This window comes from Telmatherina bonti (assembly GCF_933228915.1).
Source record: "Telmatherina bonti genome assembly, chromosome: 1".
NCBI classification, from domain to species: Eukaryota; Metazoa; Chordata; class Actinopteri; order Atheriniformes; family Telmatherinidae; genus Telmatherina; species Telmatherina bonti.
Window position 1 is genome coordinate 9,147,308 of NC_136619.1, and position 20,438 is coordinate 9,167,745.

Here is a 20,438-nt window from a genome sequence, read left to right on the forward strand (position 1 = left end):
CACCCCTATACACTTGTGTCATGGTGCACCCTGACAAAGCAGTCCGCAGCTCATTATGCAAAAAAAAATAAACCAATTGCTGAGGTGAATTTCTGTTTTCTCCAATCACAAGACAGAATTGAAAAATTGACAAAAACCTAAATAACTGAAAAAGTTTAAATGTGAAAAAGCCAAACACGCCCACTTAAAAAAAAAAAAAAAGAAAAAAAAAAAAAAAAAAAAGAAAAGCATTGCAAAAACTCTGAGCCAAAACTTGCTATGCTACTTTATATAGGAACAAATAGACCCTGCTGATTGAAGAACACAGCTGGGAGCAATCATCTAACTTGACACATTGTGAATGAAAACAGGTTCAATCGAACTAAAATTCCACCATGAATTTATGTAAAACTTGTTGGATTTTAAGAAGCACAAGCCATATTTACATTGAGAAACATTTCTATGTTCACAGGACTGTTGTAAAACTCCGCCAAATTACTAATAATAAAATGGAAGTTGTCAGTATTTATATGGCTGCCATGTACTGACCACTGGAAACTGGTGCAGAGCTCGGAACCCTGTGGAAGCAATTTTCTCGGTCATTATGCAAAAACTGACTAATAGCTGAGCTGCAGTTTTTCAGCGTCCAATCCGCATTTGGTTTGAGGGGCTTTCAGCCAATCAATATATCCTGAATTCAAACGCTAAATTTCCTTAAAACTCTACAAAAGTTTGCTATGACAAAAGTCATAGCTTCATTCTCATGAATGTACCGTAGAGTATAATATTTGATAGGCTGAAGTGGCACAAGCTCGATGAATTGCATTCACACTGATTAAGTTGTTCCTAAAACACTTCAAATAAAACACTTATTTTTCCTGCTAAATGTTTGAACTTCTCCTCCTCCCACACCTTTTGCCTCACTTCAACCATTCAAATATCAAACTCTTCAGCTCATTCAGGAGATATGTTCTACGACTTTTGGTCTTTGTAAGATTTAACTAAGTTATTCAAGTTTTTATCAATGTATTGAAATCCGTTCCTATGATTGGACGAAATGGAATTCAGGTCAGCGATTGGTCCATTTTCTGTACCGGTACAAAGGTACACATACAAGGCACGTGTTCAAATGCAGCATTCAAGATGTAGCTCCATTGTTGTTTGTCGGCCGTTGCTTGTGTGATGGCATGCAGTTCTGCAGGCTGCTTAATATGAACTATTGGTCTCAGCTGCACACTTCAAGGAGCAAAGAAACTTCTTTACAAATGTCACAGTTAAATATGAAGGATTTGTTCCATGCAAAACTTCAAGACTTTGATAAACTTTAAACAAAGTTTTTCACGTTGAACAAGAAAGTTTGTCACATCTTTACTGGAGTTTAGTTCAACCTTGCACATGTTTTTGCAATCCCGCTAATTACACCTTGCTTGAAGTGAAAAACAGAAACAGTCCTGTCCCAATTGGGAAAAATGTAAATGCTTTTTCCAAGTTGTGATCAAGCATACTGGTGGCGTAGTGAATAGGTCAGTGTGTTTCAATACAGAAGATCAGGGGTTTATATGCTGATGTGGGGCAATTACAAAAAATGTCACTTGTGTTCTTTGTTTTTTTTTCTTTTCAATTTCTTATACTGGTGCAATTTCATTTCAATCATTCAGCAAAGTTCAATAAATGGGCATTCACATTTGCTATTATTTCAATAATAGCTGGTTCTAGTTCAGCCTTGTGATTGGATGAAAGTCCTTTTTTTCATTTTTTCTGTTAGGCTTCTGACAGACAGAAATCATATCCATCAGTAAATACCAATGAAAAAGCATTTATGTGAGTTTCTGTGCATATTTAAAGTAAACAAATGTCAATTAAAGTGCAAATATGAAATCAAACTGATGTTTAAAGCAGACAAACAACCAGAACTTGCAGGATGCAAAGTCCCTGCATCCTCAAGCGTCACATGAGAATGCAGGTCTTGTGAGGTTTTGTGGTTTCGTGACCTATGCTCATCTCGTCGGGTAGGTGTTAAAAATGGCTCTTTTATTAGTAAACATTGCAGACCCAATACATACCAAACATTAGTAATAATTGTGTTCATTTCTGTTCAAACATGGATTCTTTATGGTTTCTACATAATGTAACATGATGGTTTTAGTTGAAACTAAGCAGTAAAAAAGTCATTGTTACTGCTCTGATGCATTAAAGTCAGCACATTCCCACATCAGCTGAATATGACAATGAAATGTGTCCTGTGGCTTTTTTATTCACATAAACAGTAAACAATTTAGCCAGTCACATAACTTACATTAATTACTGTGCAAATGATTAATTATGTATTTCACATATAACAACATACAACAAGGTCTGAGATCACATATTGATTTAGTTCTTCACATGTTCAGCAGAGGCTCCCTCGAGTCTAGCAGATGAGTTTGTACATTATTTTAGTCTCAATAAAATGTTAAATTTGCACAGCGCCTGCAGTTACACGCTGTGAACACAGGGGGCGCTCCACGCCGTCATTGTCCACTTGGCTGCAGCTGGAGGTGCAGATCCATGAAGCAATATGTTCACTGTAAAATGAACCAATATGTTGTTTCTATCGGAAATAATCTGAATATGATGGATCAGTTACCTCAGAGTTTATGTCAGATGGATAAAATGGACAAAGACTGACATGAAGTCATTTAAACTGGTGCAGAGTTATCTTTCAACACGTTGCCTGTTGTCAATGGCAACCTCAGAACTTGACGTGAGTGCATCAAAGCGTGATGTCACCAAAAAGTCTCTTTTGTTACGTCTTCAGATCATTAAAAGTTCCCAGTTCTACCTGTGAGAGCTCAGTTTGTCAAGTTCACACCGTGGAAAAGACGACCTCCAGCGACGAGTTTTTCAGTCCTGAAAACCCTCTGCGTGTAAACGAGATAATGGAAACCTGTCCCAGTATGGAAGACGTAAGTATTTTTCTTTTAAAATCCATAAACTTGTTGTCATTTTAACCTTTAGGACATTTAAACAACCCAAAGCCTTTCTACAAATGCTTGTTTGTTAATTGAGCTAATGTTTTACTGAAAAATCTTATATCTTACTCAGTATTCATTTTAGATTTTACACATATGATTGCAAATTTGATGTGAAATGGATCATTTTGGTGGTGATTTAAATTTTTAGGGTATACCATGATACGTGATTATCACATACAAAGACAGATAAATAGATAGCAAGGATATAGATAAGTTTCACATTACAATATCCATCGTTCAACATAACAATTTAATGTTTGTTCATATGAAATTCTCTGCAAAACATCCCAGTTTAGATGGATTCTTTATACCGAGGCTTAATTATTTCACTTCATGTAAACTAAATGTGAAATAAGACTTTTTTGTTTGTAGATTTGAAAACAGAATTTAGTGTAAATGTCACTCCTAATTAAGTGTCAAATATTTTTAGATGTTAGTTACAGTAACAAAGTTCAGTCTGCCTTTATTATAATTAAACACCAGACCTTAGTTCATAAACATAAACTTCACATATTTATGTTTTTTGTGGCAAACCAGATAAGTTTAATAGTTATAACATAATCTGTGATGATATTTTCAACCCAAAACCTTTCTAAAAAAAATCCATTGATGTTTGTTAAACAAACTGGTGTTTTTTAATAAAAAACTCATCAAGTCTAACTGATTATTGACAGATTTCGATTATTAACTCAATTTTACCCATGTGGCAAATAAGTGTTTTCCAAATCTGAACGACAGTCACTTGGATTATGTAATCGTTTATAAACAACTCATTTAAAACTGATCATTTTATGCTTAAAGCACAAAAGAAGGAAAAATAATCACCACCAAAATTATTCAACCTATGTTAGAAAACCAAACATAGATAGATAGATAGATAGATAGATAGATAGATAGATAATTCAATGTCTAATTTCATTGCTAACAAAGAATGTGTTTGTTTCTGTCTACAGATAGATCAGCAAGGCACCCGGACTTCAGTCCACATTCATAAGCCGACCAGGTCTGGACGACAAAGGTTTAGGAAAGTCCTTTCACCAGCCATCGCTAAGGACTCTCCTGAGGCCTGCAGTCCTGTGACTGAGCAGGGATACACCTGGACAGCTTCCCTGGTTCCTAATCCCAGCAGGCCTGGAAGCCCAAAGCTGATGCTCAGAATGGTACCAGTAACATCGTCATCCAGATCTTCATCCAGTGCCTCATCAAGCTCATCCTCCACTTGGTGGTCCAGATCTTCGTCTAGATCTTCATCAAGTTCATCCTCCACATCATCATCCAGCTCCTTGTCCAGATCTTCATGCATATCATCATCCTGCTCTCATCAAAGCCATTCATCACCAACAGATGAATACTGGACTTATGAGCCTGGTGAAGGTGAATTTATACTAATTTTCAGAAGGCATCAGAAGACAGGATCCCCACCAAGATCCAGCTCTCCCAATTCACCCCTGACATCCTCTCTGCACCTTCCACCACCATCTCCATGCTGCTTACCAAGCATTACAACAGAGAGAGCAGGAGGATTAAGAAGGAAAATCGGGGAAGATCTGCCTGAAGTTTTGGAGAAGAGGCAGCGGACAACGAGCTTGAAGTCATCAGGACTTCAAGAAATGGTTTCTGAGGATTTGAAACAAACGTCCAAGGTCATCCTTAAAAGAAGGCTGAAACCAAGCTCCAGAACCTCATCCAGCTCCTCTTCCAGCTTGTCATCCAGATCTTCATCCAGGTCCCCGTCCCAATGTTCACATCACTGGGGCTGTTCACCATCAGCACATGATTACTTGACTGTTAGGTCTGTGAAAGGAGAGCTAAAAATCATCCAGGGAGGACATCTGAAGACAACATTTTCACAAAGATCTCCAGAAAGATCCAGATCCAGCTCTCCTGATTCAGCCTTGTGGTCATCTCCTTGCAATCCTCCACTGTCTTTGAGCACCTCACCATTTACAACGAACCAGAGTCCATCGATCGAAGGAGGATTAAAAAGGACCAACGAGGACCTTGAAGATCTGCCAGAAGTTCCCCAGAAGAGGCAGCGGACAACAAGTTTCAAGTCCTCAGGAGTCCAACAATTGGGTTATGAGCTTTCAGAAGACAAGTCCAAGGTCATCTTGAAAATGAGGCCGACACCAACCTTTCATTCACCTTCTCAAAGTCCATTCAACCCAAAATCCAGATCCAGCTCCCCAGATTCCGGCCTGTGGTCATCTCCTTACAATCCTCCACTGTCTCTGCTCCCCTCACCACTTACAACAAACCAGAGTCCATCGATGGCAGGAGGATTAAAAAGGACCAACGAGGAGCTTGAAGATCTTCCAGAAGTCCCCCGGAGGAGACAGCGGACAACAAGCTCGTCTCCACCATATAAAACCATCAACCAGCCTCCAGCATCACGTCCACCTCCATAAGTAAATGTCCGTCCGACCCGTCCAAAGCGTTGGGAAGGTGACTTCCACCCTCTGGTGAGACTGGTTCTGGAGGGTATTAAAAGAAAGAGAAACGTGCAGTTTCACCTGCATTATCCTTAGTTAGTCAGTTTTTTCTAGTTTTTGGGTTTTTATGGTTAAATATTTAGTTAGTTAGATAGTTAGTGTTTCAATTAATTTTTAGTTGTTAGGTAGTTATTCATTCATTAATTTTTCTGGTTAGTTTTTTAAAATAATTTTTAGTTGTAAGTAAGGTAGTTTTGTTTTGTTTTAGATTAATTGTAAGTCAGTCATTTTATATTATTTGTAGTTAGTTAATACTTCAGTTTCGTAATTCATTAGTTAGTTAGTTGTTTAGTTATTAAGTTATTATTTAAATGTTTTTCAGTCGTAAGCTAGTTTTGTTTTTTTCTTTTTAAATAGTAAGTTAGTCATTTTATATTATTTGTAGTTAGTTAGTCTGTGCTTCAATTTAGTTAGTTAGTTAGTTAGTTAGTTATTTAGTTAGTTAGTTAGTTAGTCTTTATTCCTAACAAGCAGCAAAACAAAAAATCTACAAAGGAAAAATAACATATTTTAAATTACTTTCATATTCTTGGAGAGTTGTTTAATTTTATCCTTAAGTTTGTTTAATTTTTACTACATATATTATTATACATACTTTTCTTTTATAAATACAGATATTTCATTAGGAAAACAGCAACAAGTATGGAAACCTGTCCCAGTATGGAAGACGTAAGTGTTTTTCTTTTAAAATCCATAAACTTGTTGTCATTTTAACTTTTAGGACATTTAAACAACCCAAAGCCTTTCTACAAATGCTTGTTTGTTAATTGAGCTAATGTTTTACTGAAAAATCTTATATTTTACTCAGTATTCATTTTAGATTCTACACATATGATTGCAAATTTGATGGGAAATGGATCATTTTGGTGGTGATTTTAATATTTAGGGTATACCATGATACGTGATTATCACATACAAAGACAGATAAATAGATAGCCAGGATATAGATAAGTTACACATCACAATATCCATCGTTCAACATAACAATTTAATGTTTGTTCATATGAAATTCTCAGCAAAACATCCCAGTTTAGATGGATTCTTTATACCGAGGCTTAATTATTTCACTTCATGTAAACTAAATGTGAAATAAGACTTTTTTGTTTGTAGATTTGAAAACAGAATTTAGTGTAAATGTCACTCCTAATTAAGTGTCAAATATTTTTAGATGTTAGTTACAGTAACAAAGTTCAGTCTGCCTTTATTATAATTAAACACCAGACCTTAGTTCATAAACATAAAATTAAATTCACATATTTTTTTTTTTTGTGGCAAAGCAGAGAAGTTTCATAGTTATAACATAATCTGTGATGATATTTTCAACCCAAAACCTTTCTAAAAAAATCCATTGGTGTTTGTTAAACAAACACCAATGGATTCATTAATTTTTCTGGTTAGTTTTTTAAAATAATTTTTAGTTGTAAGTAAGGTAGTTTTGTTTTGTTTTAGATTAATAGTAAGTCAGTCATTTTATATTATTTGTAGTTAGTTAATGCTTCAGTTTCGTAATTCATTAGTTAGTTACTTAGTTAGTTAGTTGTTTAGTTATTAAGTTATTATTGAAATGATTTTCAGTCGTAAGCTAGTTTTGTTTTTTTCTTGTTAAATAGTAAGTTAGTAATTTTATATTATTTGTAGTTAGTTAGTTAGTTAGTTAGTTAGTTAGATAGTCTTTATTCCTAACAAGCAGCAAAACAAAAAATCTACAAAGGAAAAATAACATTTTTTAAATGACTTTCATATTCTTGGAGAGTTGTTTCATTTTATCCTTAAGTTTGTTTAATTTTTACTACATATATTATTATACATACTTTTCCTTTATAAATACAGATATTTCATTAGGAAAACAGCAACAAGTATGTTTCTGGTTTGAACCTGTGAATGTATGAGTTCTCTCCTGCTTCTCTGGTGTCTTCCCACAAAGACAAGCATGTTAGGTTGATTGCGTCTAAAATTAAGGATCCAACATTAGCATGAGTTGTTTGTTTCTGTGTCAGCCCTGCAACCTGTCTGGGGGACCAGAGTACACCTGACCAGTACACAGTCTTGTGACGCCACACCAAGCATTCATTTGTGGATGAAAACTGACACTCTTATTGTGATAGAGGAAAAACTTCCTCACTCCCAGGCTCAGTTTGAAGTTGCATTATAATCTACAATACATGTTTTTTGGAAAAGCTGGAACGTCAAGCAAGAACCCTCACACCACCATGCAGCCTTCGACTTGGAAAAGTTGCTTCACACATCTGAAAAGATCATAAATCCATTCATTTGATGTTTTAACAACAGCAGCACAATTCTATTTATTTTGTGCACCAAAACTTGCAGGTGGACGAAGGATGAAGTAAAACAGAAAATGAGTGTTGAGCTTGTGATAAAGTACACTGGCCTATAAGCATATCATGAAGGATAAGTGTACTGCTCCTGCTTTTCAACAGGCAACAGAGACTATAAAAAAACACTCACTCCGAGGGGCAATTTAGAGTAACCAATTAACCTAACATGCATGTCTATTAATCAACATTAATAGCAAAAAAAACAAAAAAAACAAAAACAGTTGAAAAGACAATATAAGACAGAAAAGACCTAGTCATCATGCTCTCTGGAGTTAAAAGCCACCAATATTGGAAAAGCAGAGTTGGACTTTTTTCTCAATTCATAATGAGAGAATTGAAGTTCATGCTTTTCAGAATAAAATAAAATAAAATCTTCATTTGAATGACAGTTAACGGACAAGATGTAAAACATAGTAAACATTATCATAAAGTAGAGATGTTCTCCCTCACAGAGAACCACACATCAAAAACATTTCAGAATAAGCAAAAAACTAGTAAAATGTAAAGGTTCTGTTTCTTTTTGTAAAAGTGTCAGGGATCTGGTTTCCCTCGGGATGCAGTGTGTTTTAGTGTCCTCCAGATGATGCCAGGGGTCCTTTCTTGGAGGGTGATCCGCCACAGGTGTTTCATTCTACACAGCTGCAGAGGATGTGCCCGCTACACTCTATCTGGAGCTGGCTGCCAGTCCTTCATCGCTTGAGCGTTGAGCCTTGTGGTAACCCAAGCCCTCCTGTGTTCTCCTGTAGTTTCTCCATTGAAAGCATTCGTGCTATTTGTCTGAGTCTGAGTGTTTTTTCCAGAGACCTCCCTCGTGAATTCTACTGCTCTCCAACCATTCCTCCTGCAGTCACTGTCTCCGTTTATCATCATGTCATCCACCTGGAAATCTTCACCCACTGGCAGCCCTCCAGATCTGGAAACCACCAATATGCAGACCTGTCCACCCTCCAACGGAAAACTCTCTCTGGTTCTAACTATTGGCGCCAATCCTCCCAGATCTCCTGGCGTCCCTCAGATTCTCTATTGCTCTTACAGGTGGTAGGTTCATCATTTACCTGGAATTCTCTGTCATCAAACCTCCATTCATTTACTTTTCATTACAGTGAAACCAGCCTTGGAAGCTCCGGGATATCTCACCTCACATTCTTCAATAAGACCTTTTTAACTCTCCAGGATTGTTTCTCTTGCATATGGGTCAAACATCTAAATATCATGACAGAACGCTGAAGTCATCCCGACCCATCCTCATCAGTCCCGTTGGTCCCTGTTTTTCTCCTGCTTTAATCTAGTGATTTCTACCGTCCTGGATCTAAGAACACCAAGCAGATGCCCTGTCCCATCAATTTTGCCCTGATGACACAGACCGAACCGCTTCAGCCATTCTTCCACCTAGTTGCGTGGTTGGAACTCTCGCCTGGGAGAAGGAGAATCTCGTTTAGATCCCTACTGACGGTTCAAGACCCTGGCAGGAGTCCTGCTAACGGCCTTTATGTTCCTAGTTCTGTCATATCCTGCCTCGTTCACTGGTTCCACACTGCTAAGTTCTTGTGTCATCCTGGTGTCAGTCGCACTATATCCATTATCTCTCGTAGAATTTTTTGGCCAAGTGTTCACAAAGATGTCTGTGAGTACATCCTAGCTTGTCACACTATTTGCCAGGAACAAGTACTGAAATAGACCTCCAATTGGTTTGCTTCAGCCAATTCAGGAGATCTGTGCTGTGACTTTTGGTCTTTGTAACATTTATACTTTTCAAGTTGTTCAAGTTTGTGTCAATTTTGAAAATCTGTTCCGGTTATTGGACAAAACGATAAATGCAGTTTAGCGATTGGTCCATTTTCTGCACCGGTACACAGGTACACATTGGTATACATGGGACAGGTTCAAATCCAGTTTTGAACATTGTGCATCATGACGGTATGCTAGTAGTTGCACACAGAATATTGTACACCTTTCCATCAGTATTCAGCTTCAGCTGCAAGGTATGCAGTTAATATGTGGACTACCTGCACAAAAAGTCAATGTCTGTGCAATATCGGAAGACAGATTAATACAGATGTGGAAGGTGATAAGTTGTACTGTGTGGTAATATTTGTTGAAATGTCACTGTTTGGATTCAAATCTACAATATGCAATCCAAAGGCCCATTCTCATAACCACTAGACCACCATTCTGCCCAGATATACATGTGTGGAAAAAGGTAAAACATTTCTATTGAAAAGATGTTAGAGGAACTGGCAGAACTATTGAAGAGTTTTGCTATTGGCATAAAAATCCCTTTTTAGAACTTCCACCAGCGTGTAATCAGCGGGATTGCTAAAAGGGAAAGGTGAACTAAACTGCTGTGAAGAAGAAGAAGCAATTGATCTTTTGGTCAACTGAAAAGCACCATAGACTGAAAAGAGCAGAGTTTATTTAAATTCCTAATCTTAGAGTGCCATCTAGTGGCGATGAGGTAAATGTTCATTTTAGGTGGGGGACTTCAGGCAGATCTTCAAGCTCCTCGATTTTCCTTTTTAATCCTCCTGCTCTCGCTGTTGTAATGCTTGGTATGCAGCATGGAGATGGTGGTGGAATGTGCAGAGAGGATCTCAGGGCTGAATTGGGAGAGCTGGATCTTGGTGGGATCCTGTCTTCTGATGCCTTCTGAAAATGAGTATAAATTCACCTTCACCAGGCTCATAAGTCCAGTATTTATCTCTTGGTGGTGAATGGCTTCGATGAGAGCTGGATGAAGATCTAGATCCTCCACCTGCAGCCCCCACCATCGGCTTATTTACTCCATCTGTCCTCCGTCTCCACCTGCAGTGCCCACCATCGGCTTATTTACTCCATCTGTCCTCCGTCTCCACCTGCAGCCCCCACCATTGGGTTGTTTTCTCCATCTGCCTGGTGTCTCCACCCGCAGCCCCCACCATCGGCTTGTTTCGCCATCTATCTCCCGTCTCCACCTGCAGCCCTCACCATCGGCTCGCTTTCTCCATCTGTCCCCCCTCTCCACCCGCAGCCCCCACCATCGGCTTGTTTACTCCATCTTTCCCCCGTCTCCACCCGCAGCCCCCACCATCGGCTTGTTTACTCCATCTTTCCCCCGTCTCCAACTGCAGCCCCCACCATCGGCTTCTTTACTCCATCTTTCCCCCGTCTCCAACTGCAGCCCCCACTATTGGCTTGTTTACTCCATCTGTCCCCCTTCTCCACCCGCAGCCCCCACCATCGGCTTCTTTACTCCATCTTTCCCCCGTCTCCACCTGCAGCCCCCACCATCGGCTTCTTTACTCCATCTTTCCCCCGTCTCCAACTGCAGCCCCCACCATCGGCTAGTTTACTCCATCTGTCCCCCGTCTCCATCTTCAGCCCCCACTATTGGCTTGTTTACTCCATCTTTCCCCCGTCTCCACCTGCAGCCCCCACCATCGGCTTCTTTACTCCATCTTTCCCCCGTCTCCACCTGCAGCCCCCACCATCGGCTTGTTTACTCCATCTATCCTGCCTCCACCTGCAGTCCCCACCATCGGCTCGCTTTCTCCATCTGTCCCCCGTCTCCACCTGCAGCCCCCACCATCGGCTTGCTTACTCCATCTGGAAGAAGATCTTCACCAGCAGGAACCAACAACTTCTTCTTCCAACCACAGTACTGTGTAAAAGTCTCGAGCTCCTCCTTTTTGTTTACTTTCCATCTCCATCGCTGACCTTGTTTGGAGCCGTGGATTCTGCCGCTCCAAACAAGTTCAACGTTTCCTGAACCTTTTCCAACTTTCAACATTTTCTACTTTCTTCTGTCAACAGTCCACCAGGCTTTCTGAAGGTCTGGAGGTTTTCTTTGGCTGCTTTTTAACCTGTTTTCGTTCAGTTTTCACACCTGACTGATTTAAGAGGAACGTGTTTGTTTTATATATGTGTGTGTTTGTCCATATATATGTTTGTTTTCCTCTTTACACTGACCTCTGAATCATTTAGGTGTATGAAGGCTCCTAACTCAAAGGATTAACCAGTGTTGTACTGACACGTGACAGAAAAACTCAGTCTAAATTGGATTTTCAAGCCCTCTGTCGGCTGCCTGAAAAAGAATATTAACACTAGATCTTTGTTGTTTATGTAAAAAAAAAAGGGCAAATATCAACAGTTTGACATAAACATGTGATTTCCTGAGTTGTCAGCAGAAAAATTGGCATATCTCAGCGTTGTATCCACCAAGCCACTGGTTCAGATGTATGAACTGTTTCACTTGTTTTATTCTGAACTTTTCCAGTTTTGTTGAGGACAAACTGTCCACGATGCTGAGTTGGGACATGTTGTGTTGCTGTAGATTATCAGTCATCTGGTTCATGATAACCATTAGATCTGGAACAGGGTTGGGCGACTCCAGTCCTCCATTGCCACAATCCTCCAAGTGTTGGTAGTTTCCCTGCTGCAACACACCTGACACACATCAGTTAGTTAGCAGACTGGTGCAGAGCTTGACATTAAACTCTGCACCAGTTTGTTAATTATCTACTGATGTGAGTCAGGTCTGTCACGGCAGGGAAACTCCCAAATCTTGCAGAACTGTGGACCTCGAGGACTGGAGATGCCCGCCCCTGATCTGGACTTTTATTTTCTTGCATCTTGAAGATGTTTCACCTTCATCTCAAAGTCTTCTTCACTTCTAACCAGTTAGCGGAGACTTTCAGCTAATCAGTGTGAGGAACATGTACATGTTCAGGATCACCCAAAGGACACAACAGTCAAGCACAAGCTGAGTGGCATCATGTTGCAGAGCAGCGAGGAGTTTTCTCTGCATCTCAAGGAGACAGGACACTCTTTGGAGGACAATCATGTCCACACTTTGGACACAGAAGACTGATGGATGAGAGGAGTGAAGGAAAACATCTACGTTAAGGAAAGCCAGGATGAACAGAGGAGGTGAGCTCAGGTATCTCCTACAACACAGACTTGACTCTCCTCCAGGAGCTTCACATCATTCATACGCTGCACCTGGAGATCCAAATGTTTCTGCTCAGGCAGGTGAACAACTCCCAGGTGGCAGTGAGTTAAAGGACCAACGGCTTGGTCAGGTAAGTCACTGACACCATGTGACCTAAATGACCCTGAACCTGTAAACGTTCCTTCCACACTAATGAGCTGAGAGTTCCCACCAACCGGTTAGATGTGAGGAAGACTTTCAGATGAAGATGAAACATTTTCAAGAAACAAGAAATAAAAGTCCAGTTGACTTTATTCCAGATATAATGATTATCATGATCTGCATGACTGAGAATCTACAGCAACACAACTTGTCACATGTCAACAAAACTGGAGCAGCTGGGAATAAAAGAAGTAAAGAAGTTTAATATCTGAACCAGTAGTCAGTCTAAAAGCTATCTACACCTAAAAACATCCAACACTGAGCTGATAGAAGAGCTGAAAGGAGGATAAAAGGCTGAGATGTTCCAGATGACAACAGAACTGGACTGAAAATCAGTGCAGAACAGAAGCAGCCAACATGTTTCAGTAAATCTCAGCTTTTTTTTCTGTCCTTTTTCTGTTATTTTCTTGTGTTTTTTTGTTTTCTTGGAGTAGCTCCAGACTTTTACACAGTACTGTCCCCCAAGGTAAGAATCCACCTTTCGTTCCTGTGATGGACACAGCCTCAAATGTTCATCACAACACCTTTTGTATCGTTAGCAAGTCATTTATAGTCTTTACTGTCTGCCACATGATTTAACTGTGTCATACTCTTTTCTTTTCCGGGTGTCGGGGGTTTCCCGGGGGGGAAACTCCTGAGTAGTTACCCAGCCGATCGTGTCAAAGTCTCCAGGTAAACCTAAGAAGTGTTGCTGATGTGTCGAGATTCTAGAAGATCTTTAGTCTATTTCATTCATTATTTTTCTCTCTCCAGTGATTCCTCCTGCGGTCTCCATCTGTAACCTCTGTGATCCATCTCCAGGAGCGCACCTTTAGGCTCCGCCTTCTGCCATCAACCTCCAGGTAGAATTCACCTTCAGTCTCCACCCGCAGCCCCCACCATCCACCTTCTGAAAATAAAAATGCCTCCATCTCTTTACGCACTTTTCATTTAGTATTGATCCATTTTTCTAAACATGAGGTAGGGTCCACCTTGGACAGGTCACCAGTCCGTCACAGGTCCGACTCAGAGAGATGAACCACCATCCATGCTGGAGAAACACCACCCATGCAGACTCCACACCAAAGGCCCAGCCAAGCTTCACACCAGGGACGTTCTTGCTGGGAGGTCATGGTGCTAACCCCCACACCTTCATGCAGCCCACCTTCCAACTTACCCCGGTAAAAAGATATCTACGGAGAACCTCCACCTGAATCATCTCCATGGTAACAATCTCTCTTCAGCTCCCGCTCATCTTCCATCTAGCTCCGTAATGTTCCTCTGTTCCTCTGCCTGGTTGATGAAGTTCTCCACCCTCTGCTTCGTCACTCAGGATTTTTATTGTCCTCCATGCTAACATGCCACAGCTCCTCCACCTAAAGTCTCTGCCGTCCACCAGAGCTGCATCCACCTCCAGGAAGAAACATCAACCTTCCATCTCCACCTTCCTGCATCACCCTCATGGTAAAATCTCCCTTTATCCTCCACCAGCAGACACTCCCACCCCCCCATGAATGAAAGCCTCCATCTCTTCATCTACTTTACACTGTTATAAATATAATCTTCTACAGATTGGACCTCCACCCGAGTCATCTCCTTGACAACAGCCTCCCTTCAGCTCCAGACTCAATGATCCTCCATCCAGCTTTGTACATGAAGCTCCACCTGCAGTCTCTAACATCAGCCTCCAGTTAGAGAACCTCCCTGTCAACCTCCACCTGCTGCTGCTACCATCTACCTCCAGAAAACTTCAGCTCCACCTCCTCCTGCAGACTCCTCCTCTGCTTCCAGCTTATGAGGGAGGCGATGGAAGAAAGCTTCATGGTAAGAGAAACGTTCCTGTTTAAAGTCTCTTTGAACCGATCATTTCTCTCCCTTTGACCTTTTCAGCGACTGATCTGTTCCAACACGACACACACACACACACACACACACACACACACACACACACACACACCTTTGATTGATGACATTTTTGTTTCATTACAGCCTGATGTCAGGAAGTTTGTCAGTCAGACAGACGATGGTCAAGTCCGTACAGTCAGCTGAAGAGCACTTCCTCTGAGGCCATCATGATGAAGCTGCTGAGCTAAGAAAACGGTGATTTTTCCTTTTTTTAAATAAAAGAAAAAAAAGATTTATTCCGTATTCTCAACCAAAACAAGCCTTTGGTTTCTGAACTCATGTCGCTTTTCCTCCAGATTCATCTGGACTTCTCAGACAACCAGATCAAGCAAAAGATGACAAAGAGCCATTCCTCCATCACGGTGCATCCCGTTATTCCTGCCTCCATTCCTCCACCTCCACACCAACAGCACCGCATCCTTCCTCTGACTGGATAAACGCTTCATATGAACTTTTCAAATAACTTGAAGCTAAAAAAAAAAAAAAAAACTTCTGAGGAAATAAAACTTCCTGACATCAAACTGTTAAAGCTTTTGTGTTCATTATATAAGAATTATCATAACAAACAAACCTGAATGACAAGATTTTCATAATTTTGTGCAGTTTTGATTTGTTTAAATTTGTCTGATTAAAACTTTCTGCTGAGGCTGTAAAATGTGAAAGTGAAGATGAATTGTTTTCATGTTTGGGCTGAAACAAGTCTGGAAAGCAGTTGTTGTCTGCAGAAGACAACAATCTATTATAGTTTATTATTTATCTCACTTGTCTTATTTGTAAAAACTAAAGAGAAAAGTTTGCATGAAGAGTATTTCTGTGGGAGTTATTAAAATGATATATAATTGATTTTAATAATTTGACTGTTTAGTTAAATTAGTCTTTTATTCAATTATGAGCCATTTAGGGGAAATACATTATTTGAATCATTTAGTAAGTAAAGGTTTATTTATATAGCACCTTTCAATATAAAAATCACAAAGCACTTCACAATAAAAGAAAAGGATATTTAGTGTAATCTAACGTGTTGGAACGAGAATACATTGAAAACCTGCAGGACAGCAGCCTTCAGGAACAACTTTAGACATCCCTGCTTCAAACCAAGTGAGACACCGACTTACATGAGGAAGAAGTTTTGCAATCAGATACACAAACCTGGTGTAGCATGAGGCAAAACTAACTGGGATGAACTGGGAAAGACAGGGAGGTATTCCACTGAAGTCCCTCAGGAAGAGAGATTCACTCAAACTAACACCATCTCTACAAAAATCATCCTGCTCTTCTGTGTTTAATCCAGACTGGTAGAAGAAATATTTACATAGTTAATGCACACCCAGCATATTGTTCCATGTGGGGTTTGGTTTTCATGCTCCTGCCTTCCATGGATGTGGTTTCCAGTTGCTACAAACCTTTATAAACTTTTCAACCTGCTCTTTGAACCGACTACAGATGTGATCTTATCAATGAATTCCTGTCTCATTGCAGTCTGACTGTTCTGTTTCTGGCTCCTGCCTCCGTCTCCAAGACGTAACAAAGTGTTATTTGAGAAGAGAAAAGAAGGAAATGTTTAACCCTGTCTTATCTGGAACATTTACGTAGGTTTGTGTGCTTACTTTTTGGACTTAGTGTAAAACAAACTGCAGCAACATTTAGAGCACCTGCCTATCAGAGGAGTTTCGATGCTTCAGAGATTGAAAATGTACAGAAATATGGACATGATATCATTTAAGCCGAAGGCAGCAAGGTTGCAAGTGTGATCAGAGGACAACAATCCTGGTCAGGATTTGTTCGTGGAGTATTTAATGACACACAAAACCAGTCGCATACAGAAATCATAAAACAAGCAGAAATTAAAGCAGAAATTAAAATGGTGATCATGATAAATAAATGTTTGTGTGAGTTATGTGACAGTCCGTGTCTTATTTCTAAAGGTGTGTTGAATTAAAAGAGAAGTGGCTCTTGAATATTATAGCTTGCTTTGATAGCTTAATTGATATTAAGGAAATTTAATATTCAAACTCTTCACCCTCCTAGTTTATCATGTTGCAAAAACCATTTAACAGAAAGTGCAGTTATGACTGAAGGGAATTGAATTAGTTTGTCATGTTTCTGCTTATTAAGCCAAATATTTGGCCTGATAATGACACTGTACGTATACACAAATGATTACAATTGGAGCTAAAAAACAAAACCACCAACTACAGGCAGCTGCATTGTCTGAGGCACATTTCTCCAAAACTGTGGAGATTTAGTTACAGACCATCAACAATAGTATAACAGAGCCAAGCTGGGTTTTATGATGTGTGGGAATAATTAAACCAAGACTGGTATCAAATAAATGTTAGATATTCAGCTTGCTGAATGATGTCAGAATTACTATTAAATGTACTAAAATCTTTTCAGGCTACTGTAATTTGGCTTTCTTTCCATTTCTGAATGTAAGTTTACAAATATTTAAATACTAATTACACAACATGCTGTTCTCTGACAAGGAGGTTAACCTAAACAAAACAAAACAAAACCAAAGGGGCGTCTGAACCATGAATCAACCATAACATGTTCTGATTGCATTACAGCTTGGTCCTCTTCAGCACCTTGTTGACATTTAGACATCATCAGACCAACAACACCAAACGCATCACAAGTTATTGACATGTTGACATTTCTATGGCGTGGTGTACCCACCGGTTTTAGTTTCTGTTGCTAGAATTTGTAGGAAATGAAGGAATTACCGTTACGTATAACTCTACTAAAATATTCTTCATTTATGATCAAATATCAGTGTAGCGGGAACTTTTTGTGTTTTCTGTATACGCCATCAGAAATATAAATATCCTTAACTTTGTGTCATTAAAGTAGAAAACATTCTGAACGCACAGCGCTTGTCTGACTGGTTGAATGTTGCTGCTCCGTCTCTACTGGTTCCTTGGAGATGAAGACATGTAGCAGGAATCAGCAACTGCTGTCCTCAAATGTCCTGCAGGTTTTAAATGTTTCCCTGCTGCAACATGATTCAAATAAAATGCACCTCCAACAGTGTACCAGCCTTTTCCACGTTTCTTTAAAAGGCGGTGGCAGTGTGGACTGTCTGATTTTGTACGCATTTCCAAAGATCCAAATAAAAGAAACAAAAGGAAAGGATTTAGAAAATTACAAATAATTTATTTTTCTTTAAACAAACAAACAAAAAAAATAGAATAAAAGGTGGATCGTTATATATTTGTTCCAGGTAACAAAAACCAACAAAACGCCTGAAAGTGGTCAAAAAATCATTTCAACCTGTCTCACACCACCTGACAATGATTTCCAACCAAAAAAAAAAAAAAAAAAAAAAAAAAAATTCTTTCTCTTCCCTCCCTGTTCTCACACTCATCAAAAGCTAATAATCAAATCAAAATCTATCTGTGTAATATAACCTAATATACTAAAATATCATACAAATAACAATAACAATAATTTAACTTCCATAACATCCATCTCTCATAAATGATGCCAGTAATAACCTTTACATATGTGCATGTCAATAATTACATTATTAGTTAGCCCTGCTCCCTGGTAACAGGAAGTGACCCTTTTTAAGTCCTAAATGGCCTGATGTGCAGTCTGGCTGCACTTTATGTTTGAAGAGGCATGGGAAGGATGTTGCCAGAGGGCCTTCATCGCCGCTTGTGGCTTTAATTATTAGTGTGGCTTTAATTATTAGGCCCGAGCACCTTGGCGGTGCGAAGGCCTATTGTAATTGCAGTGTTTATTATTAGGCCCGAGCAGCCTAATAAGGCTAGTGAAATGCAAATGTTTCTTCTTACTCTTCTTTTTATTCTTCCATAAAACTGGGCAATGCAATTGCCCCCCTTCAGTGCTCTTTGAGGCCAGTTCAGAAGGGACAGGGCGTGAGTGGTTCAAAACTGTCAAGCACTTCTCTTGGTTTTTCAAGAAAGTTTCCACTACTGCAACCAGGCACCACGCCAAGGGTGGAGTGTGTTCCAAAAATAAAAGAAAAATCAAAAGTGCAAAGCAGCAGGCGACCGGAAGAGGGCGCAGCTGCTCCAAATTTGAACTTCAGCCCTCCAGGCCCCTTGGCTGTCAGAGCGGAGGAATGGCGCACTTGCGCAGTTCATCCTTGGGTGCTTACCGCCGTTACCAAGGGTTACAGACTGCAGTTTGCAATGAGATTTTATTCCCGGTATTTCCTCATTCCGAAGAAGGGAGGATCGTTATGTCCCATCCTGGACTTGCGTGTTTTCAATTCCCATCTTTGAAAATACAAGTTCAGAATGCGGACACACACTTTATTCCAATCTATAAGACAAGGCGACTGGCTGACGTCGATAGATTTGCAGGATGCTTATTTTCACATAAGCATTTACCCATCTCACAAGAAATACCTACGGTTTGTGTATCGAGGGGTGGCATATGAGTATCAGACCCTCCCGTTTGGTCTGTCATTAACCCAGAGCGTCTTCAGCAAGTGAGTCAAAGCAGCCGTAAATGCCTCTCGCACAGCGGGCCTCAGAGTGCTGGTCTATTTGGACGATTTTCTTGTGTGCGCATCCACCAGGGTGCAGGCACAGAGAGAGATACATTGACGCTGCTACGCAGCCTGTTGGGCTTGGGTTTCAATGTCAATCACACAAAGAGTGTGTTGATTCCCACTCAGAGGTTACTGTATTTAGGGCTCAAAATAGACTTGGTCTCTTTTCCGGCTTTTCTGTCGAAGGAGCGAGTGGAAAAATTCCGCCAACATCTCACACTTTTTCGCAGGGGAAGCACTGTCTCGTTGAGAGCCTGCATGCGTTTAATGGGGCGGATGGCCTCAGCAATATCGGTGGTCCCTCAGGGATTGCTGATGATGAGATTTTCAGCACTGGGTGTCCTCCCTGCGGCTGGATGCCAGACGCCATATCAGATGGAGGGTGAAAATTTCCCCTGAGTGTCTGTTGGCTCGCCGTTCCTGGAAGAACCCAAAGGTGTTCTTCACCGGTGTTGCGTTGGGAACAGTGTTTATGTTTATTATATAAATTACCTGGAGTTATTGACAGTATTCCTGGCTCTGAAACATTTTCTACCGAGCCTGATGAATTGTCATGTGTTGGTCAGGACAGATAACACAACAGCAGTGGCATATATAAATCGGCAAGGAAGCACTCATTCTGTGGTTCTCCACAGACTTGCCCACTGCCTGATAATGTGGAGCAGCGATTGCCTGCTGTCATTACACGTGGCGCACATCCCTGGTGTGTTGAACACAGGGGCAGATTTGCTCTCCAGAGGAAATCCACCATATGGGGAGTGGAAGCTAAACCCCGAGGTGGTCCAGCTGGTCTGGGAGAAATTCGGTCAAGTGTCCGAAGATCTCTTCGCATCGCGCGAAAACACACAGTGCCCCCTTTTCTTTTTATTCAGAGACAAGGACGCACCACTGGGAGTAGATGTTGTATGCGTTTCCCCCGCTCAGCCTGATTGGTTTGGTACTGAGCAGAGTGACAGAACAATGGCTGTCTCTGATTTTAATAGTGCCTTACTGGCCGAGCAGGCCGTGGATGGCGGAGCTGGTCAGTTTGCAGCAGGATGAACCATGGTCTCTGCCGCTGCGCAGAGACTTGGTGTCGCA